Raw genomic sequence first — 17,899 nt, 5'->3', positions numbered from 1 at the left:
ATGCATAAAATTAAGGTTTTATTGCCACTAAGGGACAAAGAGAGTAAATTACGTTTCAAAGCCGGTTAAGTGCGTAGAATAACTCTCTGGTGACTGGATGGTGATCATGTATTCCACAATGACAAAAGCATTTATGTCTGTAATAAATACTGCAATCAAAATTCAAGTAAATATTCCTTCTCATATCTTTCAGAAGGATAGTCCAAGAGCAAACAACACAGATGGTTACATAATGAGGACTCTTAATTAAAAAAAATAGACGTGTGACTCTCAATATTTTAAATCTGGCTTTAGTGTCTGGTCTTGGAGTTCACAGCACAGAAAGCAAAGACCTTTACTTCATTAGGTTAAAAAACATCGGTGCACACTCAGTGCAGCTCTGACATTTTAATTTGCAATCCATATGAGATGTAATTCAAAGGAGGCACAAAAACATAGGAACTAGAAACTAAGTTATTATAATTCAAACAATCTCAATTAAAAAAAAAAAACCTTAGAGGCTGGTCTTTTGAAAATGTACAATATATTAATTTTTGGAGAAAAGCAGCAGCATAACTTTATTCAAAACTTCCAATTAGAAGAATATATCTTTAAGCAAGCAAAGCAGGAAATTTAATCAGGCAGTTTCTCATCCACAAAATAGTCTGTGTGTGTGTAGTAGACTGCAAGGTAGACCAAAACACATGAAATTAACTGAAATGAACAGAATCAACTATTTGCAACAAATTATGAAATTGAATTTTTTTGAGTGTACTAAAAATTATAAACTAAAAGAGTTATACTTAGGCTATGAAGTCAAACTCATTTTTTTAACTAGATGCTTATAGTTCCCTGTTGACCAACATACAGTTTTATTCTGGTTCAGGAAGTTTTATAATGGTTTATGCCGTATTTGTGTATATCTGGATTACTGTGATGTTTTTATCAGCTGTTTGAACTCTTTCATTCTGACGGCACCCATTCACTGCAAATGATCCAATGGTGGAGCATAAGTGTCAAATCAAAATCATATGCCTGAAATCAGATGAATGGAATATACATGAATATGGACTGTAATGTCTTTTTTCCACCAGGTGGTACAGTGGTACAATTATTTCTGTTTCCATCGTCAGAAGCTGTGATTGGTACCAAAATAGCAAACTGTATCATACCACTTTTTTGAGACCCTTCTATTGGAGTACCTAGTCCAGTACCTGAAGTGTGAAGCTAGACCGCAAAACATTGATTGGTTGACAGATTGTATCTGCTACAAGGGGAAGCTGTATCTCCTTCACGTCAAGCTGCTCATTAGCGTTGGGCATGTTTACAATGCAACGTATTTTAGAATTTTGTATTTTCACACACATACACTACTCAAGCCTAAAGGTACTGCTGACGATGATAACGCAAGCCAGATCAGGGTGTACCTTCTCAGTTGTGCTGTCGCTCGGTGGAAACAAGGCTTTAGGTAAAACATGAGCTCACAGATGTAACAGTGTGCTGTTTTATTCCAACTGTTACTTCTTACGAGGCTTCCATAAACATTCAGTTCATACGCAGTTACAATTCTACTAAGTTTAATGATGCGGTGCTCAAATTTTTGCAGGAACCCATTATTCCACAACAGGCTACATTTTAACCTAGAACACAGCTGGTGCAACAGTGCCCAGTGCCAAAAAACAACATATGCAACAAACCTTCCTATTCATGCCATTATTTCTTCTAACACTCATTACAGCACAAAATTTCAGTAAAACTGGCTGATGTTGAGGCTGTGTTCAGCAGCATGCATTTGCTGCATGCTCCACTTACGCAGTGAGGCCGTTCGGCACTGAAAATGAATAGTCTCATCCGTCTTCTGCGCTCAGCAAGCCAACCCAGTAATGGAGGCCCAAGGTGCTGCATGGTTGGCCTCACAATCTGTTTTCATTTGGATGCCATTTTATTATATACGTGATGTATCTCCACCTGACGTAAAGTAGAAGACCCAGACACCTTCAGTGCTGTCAAAACTTCAAATGACAGGATGAGGAAAATGAGGACGAATCGATATAAACAAACACAGGAGCTAAAAATAATAAAACATCCACCTGAACAAGCACACCCACAGAGAAGACACCAGAAATCAAGCCCGTGCAGAAATAAAGATGACGCTCTTTTAAAACAAATTATGTGCTCCTGGCCTAATTTGTTGGGTTTCAGAAAGAATTCAAACATTCCTCACATTATTTTCCAGTGTGGTCAATGAAACTCAACTCCTTAGTCTATTACCGCGCTGGCCGCTGGCCAGAATAAATTCGCACAAAGTGAGAAAAGGAGTTTTTCAGATGAAGGAAAGAGGCTGAGCATTACCTGACTGAGAAGGCAAACAAATCACATCTCAGTCCAATTCTTCTCCAGAGACTTCTTTGCCTCTTCACTGCCACATGACCAAAACGAAAGCGCATCAATCTAACGAAGGATGACTGAGGAGTATTGGTCTTGGTGGTACGTGACGTGAGGCTTTGGGTAGGCTTTCATCATGCTGTCTCCTCATCAGGGAAACGTCAATGGGATTCAGCTTTCTACCACCTGCTCTCTCTAACTGAACTGGAGCCTATGGTCAGCAGACTTCTATGAGCACATTCCTCTTAACTGCAATGTGTGTATAAAAAGGCCATTATTAAGCTTCCCATGGAATAATAGTTGAGTCAGCTACATGTACTTCCTCAGAGAAGGGAAGTCTACTGCTGAGAGTGCATCTCAATTTTCTCTGAAAGGTGTCGAATATACTCTCCGGACCACAGATCCAGAGAACCCAGAGGATTTTTTTTTTTATTTGGCGAGGAAAGAGTTGAAAGGCGTGAGAGTGAAAAAGAGAAGTGTGTGACTGTGAAAAAGCAGGGTGGTATAGTTGGCCTGGATGTTGAAGTGATAGTTTACTTAAAAATAAAACTCACCCTCGCTTTTCGTTCTAAACCTACACGACTGTCTTTCTTCTGTGGAACAAAAATAAAATAAAATAAAAACAAAGATACTTAGAAATGGCAGCTAAATAAACAGCACTAATGGTGATAAATATATATAGATGAATATAAAACCTATCTTTGTAACTATTGAAATGCAATCAACAGTGAAAGAGATCTCATTTTGAGCATTTGAGAAACATGTTCATAGGGTGCCGGAGCTATTTTCAAGCTTTATAGCTCTTGAATTGACATTTTTGTCCTGTTTTGCTTCAAATCAGTTTCTTATTCTTATTTAATCGCTGACTGTTTACTTTTTATTATTTAGGCTAGTATTAGTTTTGTTGTGATATTGACACTGGTGACAAGAATTATGAAATTTTCTATGATATCAAAAATTGTGACCTTATTTAAAGCAAAAATAAAATCATGAGATAACATTTTGGTCATATGACCCAGGCCTTGTAGAAAAGATGGAAAAGTGACTTCTGCGTTACCTCAGACTTACAGCTTTAAGAACTGCTTTTAAATTAAGAACAGCATTTTTTTTAAATACAAAAATAAACGTATCTTTTATTCAGCTGCTATATAATTAGTGTGACATTAGCTTGTTTGAATATTTGGAAGACTATTAAATCCTTTACCTTACCATGAAACAATGCTTTCATGAAACTGTCCTTCAGAAAAATCAAAAGCACATAGAAACCTTGAACCAGCAATTACATAATTTCTGCAATAATTAACAATGAAAGTCAAGAAAATTCAATTCTCACACCACTAAAAAAGAGAGTTTATACAGAAATGAATGGGCATTTTCTTTCATTATTAACTTCATCTTTCATACATAAACTATACATTTCCCAGAGGGTGGGTACCAGAATGTATTTTTCTTGCTGTTGTTGTTTTCCCCCCAAGACTCATTTTGACAAAAGTATTTGTACTTAAAACAATATTTGATCTTTTGTAATCCTGTAAAGTTCTTAAGGTTAAACACTGTGTTTACCAGCATCCGGATCATGTTGACAAATTATAATTCTTTTGATGATAATAAAGATAAATACCTGCAGAGGAGGTTAATGGGGCTCCGTGTGTCCTGAACGATATTGCGTTTTTTTTTTGGTTTCCTACGGTTTTGCATCTTATGATCTCCAGCTCCTCTAATGAATGCAGAGTGAAGTCATTCGTCAAAGTGGATGTCTGATGGATCGTCAGGGGTTTATCTTTGCGCTATGTGCCATAGCTGAGAATATTAACAACCAGGCTTGCCTCGCAACACTTCACCGCGACCTTCATTTGCATGTTCTTTGAGGGGCATTCTGGGGATCACTCAGCCGATTCAACATCTCGCTATGTTTTCTTTTCTGAACTCTTGGTAAGTTTAATATAATGATTCTTTGAAGAGCGTGAGCAATCAATAACTCGTCCTAAAGCTCATTTAAAACACTCATGGATTTAATTGGAAGGTTAAAGAGAAAACATTTATCCAGGGAAATGATATCAGTTTCTGTATTACACTCGGGTTTAGATTAATTTTATTATTGGTCTGGGGACAAAGTGGAAAATGAAAATTGATTTTAAGAGATAGAACTTTTCAGAGAACGCTTAGTATTACAGAAATGTCAAAGTCATTCCCACACATGATCAATACATCCTGGTTCAAATGTAGCAGTAGCATTCCACCGGATTATGCTTTCTACGAATGATACATGCGACTAAGTTTTGTATTTTTACCATGGCATTTTTCCTTCTTATTAGGCCGGAATGAGAGTATAGTTCCTAGTCACATCAGCCTAGAAAACCGCAACTTTTAATTTTCCGTCGGGCTGAGTACATGATATAAGTCAAGTTTTAAATAGGAAAATTAGATTGAATGATCTATGCTAAGCTATGCTAAAAGTGCTACTGAATCATAGTAAAAAGCAGGAACAAAACAAATAAACTCAATTTTGTTTAGTGGAGAGATGCAGAAGAACCATTTTAGGTTCGTCAACTTCATCTTGTTTTAATAATAATTTTAATAATCGAAATAATCTTTGATTCATTGATATTAAAGATTCTCCATGGAACCATAGATGCCAGTAAATAATTTTCTTTACTGTATATAATCTTGACTGTTTTAATGCGTGAAAATACCATGATACATTTAGAGCTATGAAACATTCCAAGTTTACATAGTGTTCTCCAAAAACAATGCTACAGCCAGTTATTCTATTTTGAAATGTGCATTCCGTGACAAATCGTCTGTTGTTGTTTTGGTCTGTGATTCCACCCACTTCCAATTCACCCAATAGCATTTGGAGACCCGGGTTGCCAGCTGGCGGAAAACACGGGGTACTGCATTCATTAAAATGCATCAGAGATTGCAGATTCTACCTGACCTAAAAATCTAAAAACCTCTATGACCGGAAGCATTCAAATGCACATTAATGAACAATGTCAGACCCATCGTTCCTGTTGCCTGTCCCCAATCTGGCAACATGAGAGCTAAGTCTAAGAGAAACGGAGTGGGTGAAACAATATTTAGAATTTTGTCTGCAGTACTCAACCGTGACCTGTCAATATTACATACTGCACCTTTAAGAGTCTCATTTGTGTAGTTTTGTTTAACAAAAACAGTTCTAAAGCAACTTGCGATATTGTGTCTAAAATATGTTACTCGATATTAGGTTCTTGAATGTTGAATTGTGTTATAAAAGCAATATCACAAAACCATTCTGCCTCAGCTATTACAATAACTTCTCATAAATGGTTCAAAACCTTCACTGTTATAAATAATGAATAATCAATGAATAATGTTAATACAAGCGCCAAACATGCAGTGTGAAACGAGCATTCCAGATGATCGATTCTGTAGTTTTTATGCACTAAACCAGTCTACATATGGTACAAAAATGATATGTAGATGGGTTTGCTGTTTGGCAGACAGAGAAAAATAGATGATGTCTTGCGGCATGTCAGCGATAATTAAAGTGTGCATTAATTTAACAGCGTTTAGTCATACCATATGCAACGATGGGTTTTCAGAGACGTTATTCTTGAGGGACGAGCCAGATGCTGGATTCATTTCAATTCATTCATTCCTCATCTCTTTCATGTTTAAGTTCTCAATTTGCTTTTTGAGCACCAATCCCTGAAATGTCATAGTGCAGACTGTCAGTACAGTCACTGATTAAACTGCATTATTATGTCTAAAAGAGACAGCACAAGGCTCTTTTGAAACATCACAAATGAGTATCTAATACCCTTCTTAAATTGTCACGAACTGTCAATGCATGCTTTTCAGCATTTAACTACTGTGTGCCTGAAAAAAAGCCAAAAATGTCATAGCAACCAATAAAATATAAACACGTTTTGTGCTGAGAAAAACACTTGTTTAAGTTGGTATTAAAGCAGAAATTCACCGTGATTAATGGAGCTCAATACACATTGAATGAATCTGTAAAGGTGTTTAGAGCACTCTGAGGTGTGCAGATGTTAAAAGCAGTGGATATGACAGGATCCATTTCTCACATGGGGCATGACATGAGTGATGCACTCAAAAACCAGCAGCTACCTTGTCAGCAAAGAGTTTCCACCTGCCTCCATGTTCCAATTTATTTACGGCTAGATACCTAATTGTCTCGATTTAGATGTCAGTGAATGCAACCACTAATTATGTTGTATTCACTAAGGTACCATTCAAAGCAGCTTTAATTTCGACAACTACAAGAAGAAATAACTGCACATTCTCTCAAGAAATATTTGCATGATATTACATCAGATCAAAAAAGTCTTAGAAATAGACGGAAAAAAAGAATAAGTGTATATATATATATATATATATATATATATATATATATATATATATATATATATATATATATATATACAATATATATATACACACACACACACACACACACACACACACACATGCACACATACGTACTTAGAGGCTCTTCATACATAGAGATTAAGGAATACAACAAAACCCTGTTTTTTCAATAAAACTATAATAATTGACACTAGTGAAAATAAAAAAATTAAATGAAAAGGTTGGATGGCTGTATAAATTTAGACCAGCCCATGCTGTATTCATATGTGTTTTCAGCATAGCTTATCACCTTTCACACACGATTCTGCCGAGCTTAAGAATGCAGTGTCCAGTCAGAGGCGGTCATACCAGTCATCGCTGAATTTTGTTCAGACTAAAACATGCTGATTCCCATAATCATAAGCAACAAAAATGTGTAGACGTACATAAAAGTAAGTTTAATTTATCATACATATTACAAGAGGAGTTATGAGTGCTTAAACATTAGCTAAAATGACTGTACATTAATTCACATTAAAACTAATATATATATATATATATATATATATATATATAATATTAAGTATTCAATCGCATTTATGTCTTGCAAGATGCATTAAACTAAGTAAATATATCTGAATACCACTTCAAATGCAAAAAGGCTTTAATGTTTTATATGTAATTATTATATATTTCTATTATAATATATTTCTATTAAACTTACTAATGCTATTATTCATTTCAAAAGATAATAGAAGGATCTTAGTAAACATCTCTAAATAATTAAATATAAGATTTGAATGCTTTCTGTTTTCTAAGATTGTGGTTTGTGGTTATGGCACAGTTTGAACCAATCTTGTAGAATGGCCCATATATGTATAAATATACATATTAATATTATAAAGTATTATAATATATTTATATATAGTAAATTCAATGATTCATACATTAACATTAATAAAATTAAGTATATAAATATTTTAAAAACCATGCATGAAATAATGTTTCAAAGATATTTCAAAACCCATGTCTTTGAATAAACTTAATTTAGCTTCAAGTGACTTTTTCTCAGCAACCCTATTATATTATAGCAATAATATTATAGATATACAGTACGTAAATTAACTTATTGCCACATCAACTTATTGTTATTAAATTAGTTTCATATCAGTAATACTGCTAAATGTATATCCCTTTATTAAATTAGCATATATATATATATATATATATATATATATATATATATATATATATATATATATATATATATATATATATATATAAAGTTACCTATTTGAACATCTGTACTTTAAAAATGACAAAGAATCGCATCCAGGTAGGTTATCATTTCAACTTTAACAAATCCAGTTTCATCTGTGAGGCAATCCATGTAACAAGCATCGAGTTTACACTCTTCACTGACAAAATTCAATACGGAGCCTTCCTTTTTTCTGTAGATTGGATCCTACATGATTAATATGGGGATTTTAAATTAGGTCACATCTGGAACAGACAAAAGAACCGCACAGTCTGACCCACCTCCGCTTTTGTTGAACAACAGCTTGTTTCGCACAGCATGCCTGAACCATGCAATATTTATACCTGACTTGACAGGTAACTTGAGCACATCTACAAAGGCAATCATCTTCATGAATTAAGCTGAAAATCAAATGCCATCACCAGACATGGAGAACAGCCTACAGAGGGATTTAAGATGTGGCCAATTTTCCCCTGACTCCCACAATCAGAAAGGGGAGTGAAAAAAACTGTTTCATATGGCACAGAAATGTTCATTCTCTCTGGAGATGTTGCTCATATAACGTCTCGTCAGTGCAATCTGAGCTCAGTGGGATGGATAGTATAATACCATATGAGTTTCAGATTAAAACCATTTCTGTAGCTACATTACAAAAAATAAATACATAAAAATACGATTGGGCCGCATAGCTGATTTTGAACATCCTATTATAGAAGTATTAATAAGTGCCTTTGTTATACCTGCCTGAGTGTGTTTTTGTAAATTTAGTAGCAGATAATTAATCATTTCAGACACCTGAGATGCCCCTGATGATTGCCTGAAGGAAGAGATAAAATTAGATTTAATATTTGAGAAGCTAAGACGAGCAAGCTATTTATAAGCATTCTATCTGGAATATGGTTATTAGACACTTCATATATACAAAAATGTGAAGAATATTCTGAGAATATTCTTCACATTCTCAGAAAATCTTAGGAAAAGTTCGGAAAAATGAAACAAAAACAAAAAGAATTTAGACATTCAGAAATGCATTTCTGCAAGAGGTTTATTATATTAAATGTCAGGTTGAAAATAAATCAAAATGACATAATTTACACTCAACGATGAGGTGGCAATGTTATTTCACAAAAAAACAAGCTGTAAGTTGCCATAAAGATTATATATGGTCGGAGTATATTTATTAATTAAAGAAAGTGCAAGAAAGTGGAAAGATTGTGTCTAACAATCATCACAGCAGCTTAATCAGGAAAACTAGTTCAAGAACAGAACCCGACATAAACATTTCATTCAAGAGCTTTGTTAAGCAAGATGTAAGACTAGCAATGAAAGCTGTGTGCGTTACTTGAATTGTCAGCACTCTTTTTTTTAGAGATCAACATCAGAGGTGACACACTTACAAACCAATGTCTGGAGCCCAGAGGCATGATGGATTACTCGTTAGTTTTGTTTTGAAATTTTCCCTCTGAGAAATGACAGTGAAACTGAGACACAGGTGGGCTCTTTTACTGATTTACGACTACAGAGTCTAGTACTGAAGTCTCGTGCACATTCTGTTTTACAGTCGGATCCAAATCCACATTTTGACGATTTGTCATGAACATAATTTATCCAAGAACTCTCTCCTTCAGGCCAGGCAAGACGTAGAACAGATTTGAAGAAGTTTAGCATTACTTTACTTCATTTGCTTACCTGAATGGGTACCGTCAGAATAAAGCAATTCTATGAAACAAACCCATCATTTTGGACTGTTGGCTTGATTCAGATGTGACAACATTTTGTTTTAGAGAATGCAATACTGTTGATATTTTTGGCAGGACAATGGTTTGAAGTTATATACATATGATGAATTTGTTTCTTAAAAACATGCAGCTTAAATGATGGACTGGAGTCATTGTGGATTCTTTTTATCAGCTGTTTGAACTCTTATTCTGATGGCACCCATTCACTGCAAGGCATCCATTGGTGAGTAAGTGAAGTAATGGTGAATTTCTCCATATCTGTTCAGATGAAGAAAAAAAACCCCATCTACATCTTGGACGGCTAAGGGCGAGTAAAATCAAAAAGCTTCAGCAAGTTTTTTTAAAGATATTAAGCAGCTCTTTAAAGTAACAACCCTTGTCATCATTTAGGCTGCTGAACCAGATCTGCTTTATTTAAAAACTAATCACTTAAAATGCTTCCCTTGACTTGCTCTTTGTGTTTCACAGAAGTGAGGAAGGCAAACAGGTTTGGAATGACATGAAGAAGAGCGAATGAATGAAATTTTTCATTTTCAGGCAACTGTCACTTTAAGCACAGACATAGATTACTCTCAACGGCAAGTGAAAGAAGATTTCATAAAATGTCTATTGATAACATTCCAAAAAAGGAAATGACTGAACCCTCAATGAGCTCATAGACGCTGCTGCAGCCTGCCAAAGTGTCAGCAGTGGCAGAACAAAACTGTTCTGATTCACCTTTTTAAAAGCCAAATAGATGAGGGGGAAATGGACACTGCAGCTGGTAATCAAAAATGTCAGTGCTTTAAATGGGATTGGCAAGCAGGTTGGGTTGGAGGTGGAAGGAAGCTTCGGGGATTTGGACCAGGGCTTCCTGCAGCTGAATCCCAGGCTTGTTTAGCCACCTGTGGGTCCAGATGTCTGATGAGGAGGACTGTGGGGACTAACATCATCTGTCTATCTCTGGCTCAGAGACACCTTCATATATTTTAGTATTCACCTCATGCACCCCGGCAATGACTGTTTTAGTCTGTGAGAATGACTCATTCCTATTCTGCAGATTGATTTGAAGGTCTTTATGAAAACATAATACGGGTTCAAAAAGTCTGGGACTACTAGTAAAAGTCATTTTTCAAAAAATTAGATTGTTTAGAAGATATTTTTCTAATTCAGTGCAACTTTTCCCATCACAAATTATTATTTATCATATATCCAAAGAATCTTAAGGCTGGTTAGAAAACATTTTCAAAATTAACGCAATTCTTTCCTTTTACAAATTAAAATTTATCACTGATCCAAAGAATTTGTGATAGACTGTTAAATAAATCTAATTTAATGCATTTTCAATACAAATTGAATGTATTTATCATCATTAGTTCAAAGAATCTTTAAAAAATGACAAATATTTTTAACACAATTAATTGCATGGAAAATAAAATTTTTGTTTACATAATATATTAGTGTGTGTATATTTATTATTATATATAAAATACACACACACACACACACACACACACACGCTATAAGTATATATTTTGAAATATTACCATGTACATATTTCTATTAGTACAACTGATATTATATAAAATAAATAATATAATTATATAAAATACAAAGACATATATATTATGTAAACAAACAAAACCTTATTTTGGATGCGATTAACCGCAATTAACAGTTTGACAGCACTAGTCTTTTTATTAATTTATGTTATTTATCATTTACTCAATTAAAATTAAGATTATTAAGAAGAAATGAAGTAGATCTTAAAGGAACAGCTCGCCCACCCAGAGTTTGATTCTGTTTTGTTTGGTTTTGTGAACTCGTCAACTGATTCAATCAAAGAACCACTCTGTCAGCATTCCTTTTGTTTTATATATCTCAAAATCCTACAACAATGTTTATTTCTAGACATTACACTCTAGATTTTCAATGTGGTCATTTTGGGCCCAACGTAGTGCAAAACCGGCACTTTTACAGCCATTATTAAAATCTGTACTCTGCAAATCTAGTGATGATATAAACCACATACGGTTCGGTCCATTTTTCTATCTAAGCAGTGGCCCTGCTGACTGACAGCACTGCTTATTGTGTCAAGAATATTTAAAGTGAATCGGCAGCGAGGGACCCGTACCCTGCGACTGAAATCTCTCCTTCATCTTCTTGAGTTGAGAATTCTATTTGACAAATCCCATCACACAAACACACTAAGCCTCACACCACGTACTTCTCAGCGTGTCTGTGTTTTTCGAGAAATTGCTTTGTGCTTCCCAGTAGGTGACAACAATTGTGGTGGCATCAGCAACCTCACACATTGCTAAGAACTGTGGAAAAATCATTTTCATGCCTTCACCTTAGCACTGGTCAAGGCTGGGGAAAGAGACAGGGATTGTATGCTATGCGATATGGGGGCAGAATGCTTGTTAAAGGCGACATGAAATCAAAATGAACTCTATTAGCCTTCATCATAAACGTCTTTCCTTCTGTTTCGCCTGAATCATCAATGCATGTTATTGCGTCAGATCGCTTCACATCTATCTTGAAAACTCACCCAGTTATTTTATAATATAAGTGCATGCAAGTGCTTTTCCATGTTCCAGCAACCTGTCAATATGTTGCAAATGAAAGAAAACTTAAAGCACCGTACAGTATGTCTGACAAGAACTGTACGTTCTGAAAACACACATGAACCTGTTATTTAAGATGCTGTTTGAAATAAAATCCTTATTACAAATCCTTATTTATTATTTACCCAAACAATCTAAAGCTTTTTAGATGATTTCCTCGCTCATTTGTTTTTTTCCCTTAATACATATTGTATGTATTAAGGTTTAAAGATTGTTCGGATAACTTTAATTTGATGCATTATTCCCATTATAGCTTAATATTTATAATTTATCCAAGAAACCCAGGATTGTTTGGATGTTTTCCTGATTCTAATAATATTTTCTTGTCAAAAAACATTTATTTAAGAAGCATTTAGGGTAACACTTTACAATAAGGTGTCATTTGTTAACATTAGTTTATATATTAAGTAACAAGAACAAACCACAAACAATACATTTAATACAGTACTTATTCATCTACACGATCATTCATTGTTAGCTCATGTTAGCTCAGAGTGCATTAATGCTAACAAACACAACTTGTGATTTTAATAATGCATTATAAATCCTGAAATTAGCATGAACTAACATTAATAAATACTGTAGAATTATTGTTCATTCTTAGTTTGTTAACTAATGTTTTTAATAAACCTTATTGTAAATCTTTCTGTTTAGACGATTGTTTTCTAATTTAATAAATATTTAGCAATTATTACAAATTATTTATTAATCATCCAGTTACTTTTAAGATTAAGATAATTGTTTTCTAATTTAAGGCATTTCCCCCCTACAAATGGCTGTTTATCATTTATTCAAGAAATTCTAAGATTACCTTGATCTTTTTTTTTCCGATTTAATGTTTTTTTCTTAATAACAAATCATATTATTTATAATTTAGCCTTCAATAAAACTTTTTATCAACATTGTTAAAAGATTCCTCAAACCAGGAACTGATCCAGCCTTTCAGTGAACAAGTTCAACTTGAAAGTCAGCAATAAAAGCAACTGATAATTGTGACCAAATAAGCAGCCAAACACAGAAATCGGCATCTAGGTGAATTTGCTGATATATAATTTGCTGATCTAGAACTGCACGGAGTTAAAGGGGAGTAGGAAAGGGTAGTGAAGACAAATGTAGCAAGCTGTGCTGCTGAACTACAGTAGAAACCATCTTGGAGAGGATCAGAAGGTCATGAAAGGCATGAGAGATGAAGTGTCAGAGTCAAGATGGCTAATCTCACTGATATAAGGCGCTTTTGCAGAGCGAGCTAACATCCATTTCCCATGAGTGCTGCACACAAGCCATAGACTGTAAATTGCTAGAGTATTCAGTACAGCAAGTGAATTATTCCTCTTTGACAGCAATCATCAACAGCCTGGCATTGACATTGCTTCAGGGAAGAACCCCGGTTGAATCAAAGGAAAGAACGGCAATGAAAGACACTTTAAAGGATCGGTTTGTGTAAAATTAAAAATTCTGTCATCATCTACAAACCCCTTATGCTGTTACAAACCCGCACAACCTTCTTCTGCGGAGCATAAAAGATGACGAGCGCCAAATGATGTGTTGGTTGCTTTTTTCCATAACAATGAATGGGAACTGAAGCTTTCAAGCTCCAAAAAGAAGACAAAAATACACAAGCTTGCTTCACAAGACGTTAATTGATAGACTGGAGTCGTGTGGGATACTTGTGGGTCATTTTGATGTTTTTAGCAGCTCGTTGGACTTTTATTTTGATGCCACTCATTCATTGAATTTTTTTAAAATGGTCCTCATTCAAAATAGCTATTAATTTAGCCGATGCATAAACTGTTTTATCATTGGTATATAATTTAGCACTTCTCAATACCAGATATAAATCATTAGTAAAAAATAAAATACAATAGCGGTCGCAGCAAGTCCCTTGTGGAACTCCACATTCAGTTCCCGATGGTCTAAATCTATAACAGGTTTGAAAAAACATGAAAATGCGTGTTAAATGACTGAAAGCGTTTAGCGAACGGTCGCTTTAACGTCGCAGCGTACTGCATAAAAGGCAACGCAACAGCCTTAAAGATCTGTGACATTGAAAAATGAATCTGTGGAAGGTGGCAATAATTATTTTGCAGTCACATAACTTAAAGCATTATGTACACGTGTAAACTTGCGAAGAGGAGGAGTAAATGAACTACTGTCAAAGTCATTTTTGTTCCCTACAGCAGCTGCTATAATGGAGGTCGTAACCTCTAATTAAAGCGAGGTGAATAAATGAAAAAGCTAAATGAATTAAATCTACGTAGGCTTTTGAAGAACGAGGCACAAACAAAAGTCCTCAACCGCCTAGCAACAGTTCAAGCTCACGATCAGTTGACAGTTTCTACACCGATTCCTCTTTTTGCCTACAGAAATCACAGCGAGTTCCTGTTCTCATCCTTTAACACAGCACATAAAGAGACAGAAATCTGAGGTGGATAGGTTTTGAGTGAAAGAATGGGAGCGCGGTAAAGCGCCATGAACGTTTTCGTGCGGTCCTAAACCCATTTGTTTTACTTGATTTCTTCTTTAATATGATTTCCATACAGCTCACCGATTTTTCAAAAGCGTCGCGATCGCACATCTCTATAAGGTTAAAAACTCCAGCCTTTATCGTGTCCTTCATTTATAAGCTTTTTCATTGAGATCTTGCCGAGTCAGAATGATGACTTACCTGGTAAATATTAGAAGACAAACTGTGGAGAGCGTTTTATGACACAGCAGCGATGCATCTGAGAGAACTGATCGGAGGAACTGTAGGTCATTTCCTGTAGATGAGAGAGAAATTTATTAAGGATGGAAACTAACATTTGTATTATTTAGATATAAAAGTAAAATATCTAAAAGTACACATGATTAACATGTAGAAAACTTTTAATATTTAGATTAACAAAAAAAAAAAAAAATACAAAATTGTAAATGTTTTTATATTTTGGTATATTAAATAACATTTAAAATTTTTAGATTAGCAAATTAAACAAAAAATAATTACAAACAAGCTTGATATGTAGCAAAATCCCATTGTTAAGTGTTATATTTTTGGTTTATTAAATATACCAGCCAGTGGCGAGAACGATGCTTTCCCAGCATGCACTGCAGCATAAATAAATAATGTGAACAACTGCTTTACTGTTCGCTTTTAACAGCTTACTGCATTATTTCCACTTGAGATTGATGATTATTTTGCGCATGTCAAAATGTGCTCCTTTTTCAAAATAAATTAATAAATAAATGCATTTACGCACACATACGATAACATATTCTAGTGGAGGAAGGAAAACGAAGAAAACAAAGAAAAAGAACACGCAGAATAGAACGAGGAAAATCATCATCATAAATTTCACGAGAGCGAACAACAAAGTCATAGCCTTCCAAAACACAAGCAATACGATTTCCTTTTATTTCCAAAATTGCTTCTGATGCTCGCAGTTATTATTGAAGGATAATCAGCCAAAAAGCCAACTAATGCACAACCAGGTTTAAATATGAGGTATGTTTTTGTGAGCTGTATCTTTATTATTCTGTGATTTGTTTTTGTAATGTGATATGCTTTAGCACTAATAAGGCTGAGCAATAAAGCCTGACTCAGGCATTGACTGAAGCAGTGTCCATATCTGAATGTAATGATTCCCCCACAGGCTACGCTGCTTTTAGCCGAGCACCAGCATTGATTTCCACAGCCTCTCAATGCATTCAATTCAGATTTTCATTGCTTGTGCAGTAACAAGTTCAATGTTAATAACGTTCAGTATTCAACAGTCTTTTTCCAAGCATTTCTGAAAAAACGGAGACTCAAAACTGCAGCTCGGTATTGTGTGTGTGTGTGTATTAAATACTGCCTATGCACATAAATATTTGAATATACTTAGTCTTAGTAAATATACATAGCATTTAATATAGAATAATATTTCTATAAAATGGTTAGAAATATACCGTCGAGATACCTCAGAAACCTTCGTTTTGTAAACTTCTTATCTACACAGCGGTAGCAAACTTAAGAAAATAGTTAAAGTAGACACTGCTCAATAAGAGACCGGGAACATGACAACACAGAAAAAAATTATACATCAAATATGTATCATTTGATCAAACAGAATTATTTAAAATCAGATATTCTAATGCAACAAAGCATCACAGAATTCATCACAGCTTCTACTTGATATTTCTTGTTTTTAAAAGATAACATGAAAACATTTTTCTCCACTAAAAAATTATTTCACCTTGTGGCGTATTACTATTATTACTATTATTATTATTATTATTATTAGTTTATTAGTTATTTTCTTCTAATAAAAGTTTAGAGATTCATATTATAAAATAACTTAATTACTGTAAACTGTTCCTTCAAACTTAAAATACAAAATGCAATTTATAATTCAAAACATGGGTAAGCCCACCTGTAAAAAAACATTTTCCCTTCATATCAGCAGAATATGCTGGGCCAATTGTTTTCAAATGGTTTTCAAATATATATATATATATATATATATATATATATATATATATATATATATATATATATATATATATATATATATATATATATATAGGAATTATAGGAATAGGAATGATCAAAACTGCACATTCTAGGCTATTTGACGCAAACGTCAAAAGGCGATTTTGTGTTTTGAGGTTATAAAACTGCAGTTTTCGTGCGAGGAACCGTGGGAAAATATTATTGATTCTGAGACATAAGAGCCATTTTTCCCGGAAGCGTCCTGGCCAGGATTTCTATATTGCCTAAAATACGAACACTAGTTGCTGTAAAACACCAGCAAGCTATTCGTTTTAGCATAAAGTATACTTACAGACGGCAGGGTGGCAATACGGGCCATTTTCCAGGACGCGTCCTTGCCAGGATTTCTGTATTGCTTTGATTCAAAGTACCTCGAGCATTTTAAAACATCCGGAACCGATGTCATACACCGATCGGTCTGCACGGGAACGAAGCCAAAACCTGGAAAATGGCACGTATTGTCACCCTGCCGTCTGTAAGTATACTTTATGCTAAAATGAATAGCTTGCTGGTGTTTTACTGCAACCAGTGTTCGTTCCAGCCGGAAACTGCAGTGACTTGCAGCCTTTTATTTGAAGGTTTGCTAAACTGTATTATAGGTAGATGGACGTTTTCCACCATTTAAGTCCTTAAAACGACTTCAGTCTGAGCAAAGGCTATTACGTCATTAAATGTTGTATACACCGCAAACATAAATAAATAAATGCTAGGCATTTTTGTTTTCCAATATAAATGTCTAGCCTTTACCTCCTTTACAATCAGACTTTACGCAAAAATGGAAATTTTACAAAGTGAGCTTATACCTATACAAATGTCTGCCGACAAAGAATGATTTTTTTTTTTTATAATGTAACGTAATTAACACTTGGGTAACTCACCTGGTGCAGCAAACACGAGTCAAAGTAAAACGGCATGCCTAAATGCGTTCTCTCACATTTGTTTTCTCATTATCTGTAAAATTTAGCGCATTCTTTTCAAACGCTAAAGGTCTTTGAAGTTTAGATTTTTTTTAATGGAAACATTGCTAAACGCTCGTCTTGATCTGTTCTCCGACGCCTTTCAAAAACGTAAT

General features: G+C 34.5%; 1 long non-coding RNA gene across 2 annotated transcripts; it reads right to left on the bottom strand.

Moving 5' to 3' along the window:
* Positions 1–1,485: 1,485 nt before the first annotated feature.
* Positions 1,486–17,872, bottom strand: LOC122330204. Of its 2 annotated transcripts, none has more exons than XR_006247979.1 (4): positions 17,706–17,872; positions 14,986–15,079; positions 2,919–2,957; positions 1,486–1,991 (listed from the first exon to the last, which is right to left on the bottom strand). It is a non-coding gene; the product is annotated as an uncharacterized LOC122330204 (long non-coding RNA). The 2 variants fall into 2 exon arrangements; XR_006247980.1 differs by lacking the exon at positions 17,706–17,872 and adding an exon at positions 17,120–17,250.
* Between the last annotated feature and the right edge of the window lie 27 nt (positions 17,873–17,899).

The sequence above is a fragment of the Puntigrus tetrazona genome, chromosome 24 (genome assembly GCF_018831695.1).
Source record: "Puntigrus tetrazona isolate hp1 chromosome 24, ASM1883169v1, whole genome shotgun sequence".
In the NCBI taxonomy this organism is placed as follows: Eukaryota; Metazoa; Chordata; class Actinopteri; order Cypriniformes; family Cyprinidae; genus Puntigrus; species Puntigrus tetrazona.
This window is presented reverse-complemented; position numbering and strand designations above follow the sequence as displayed.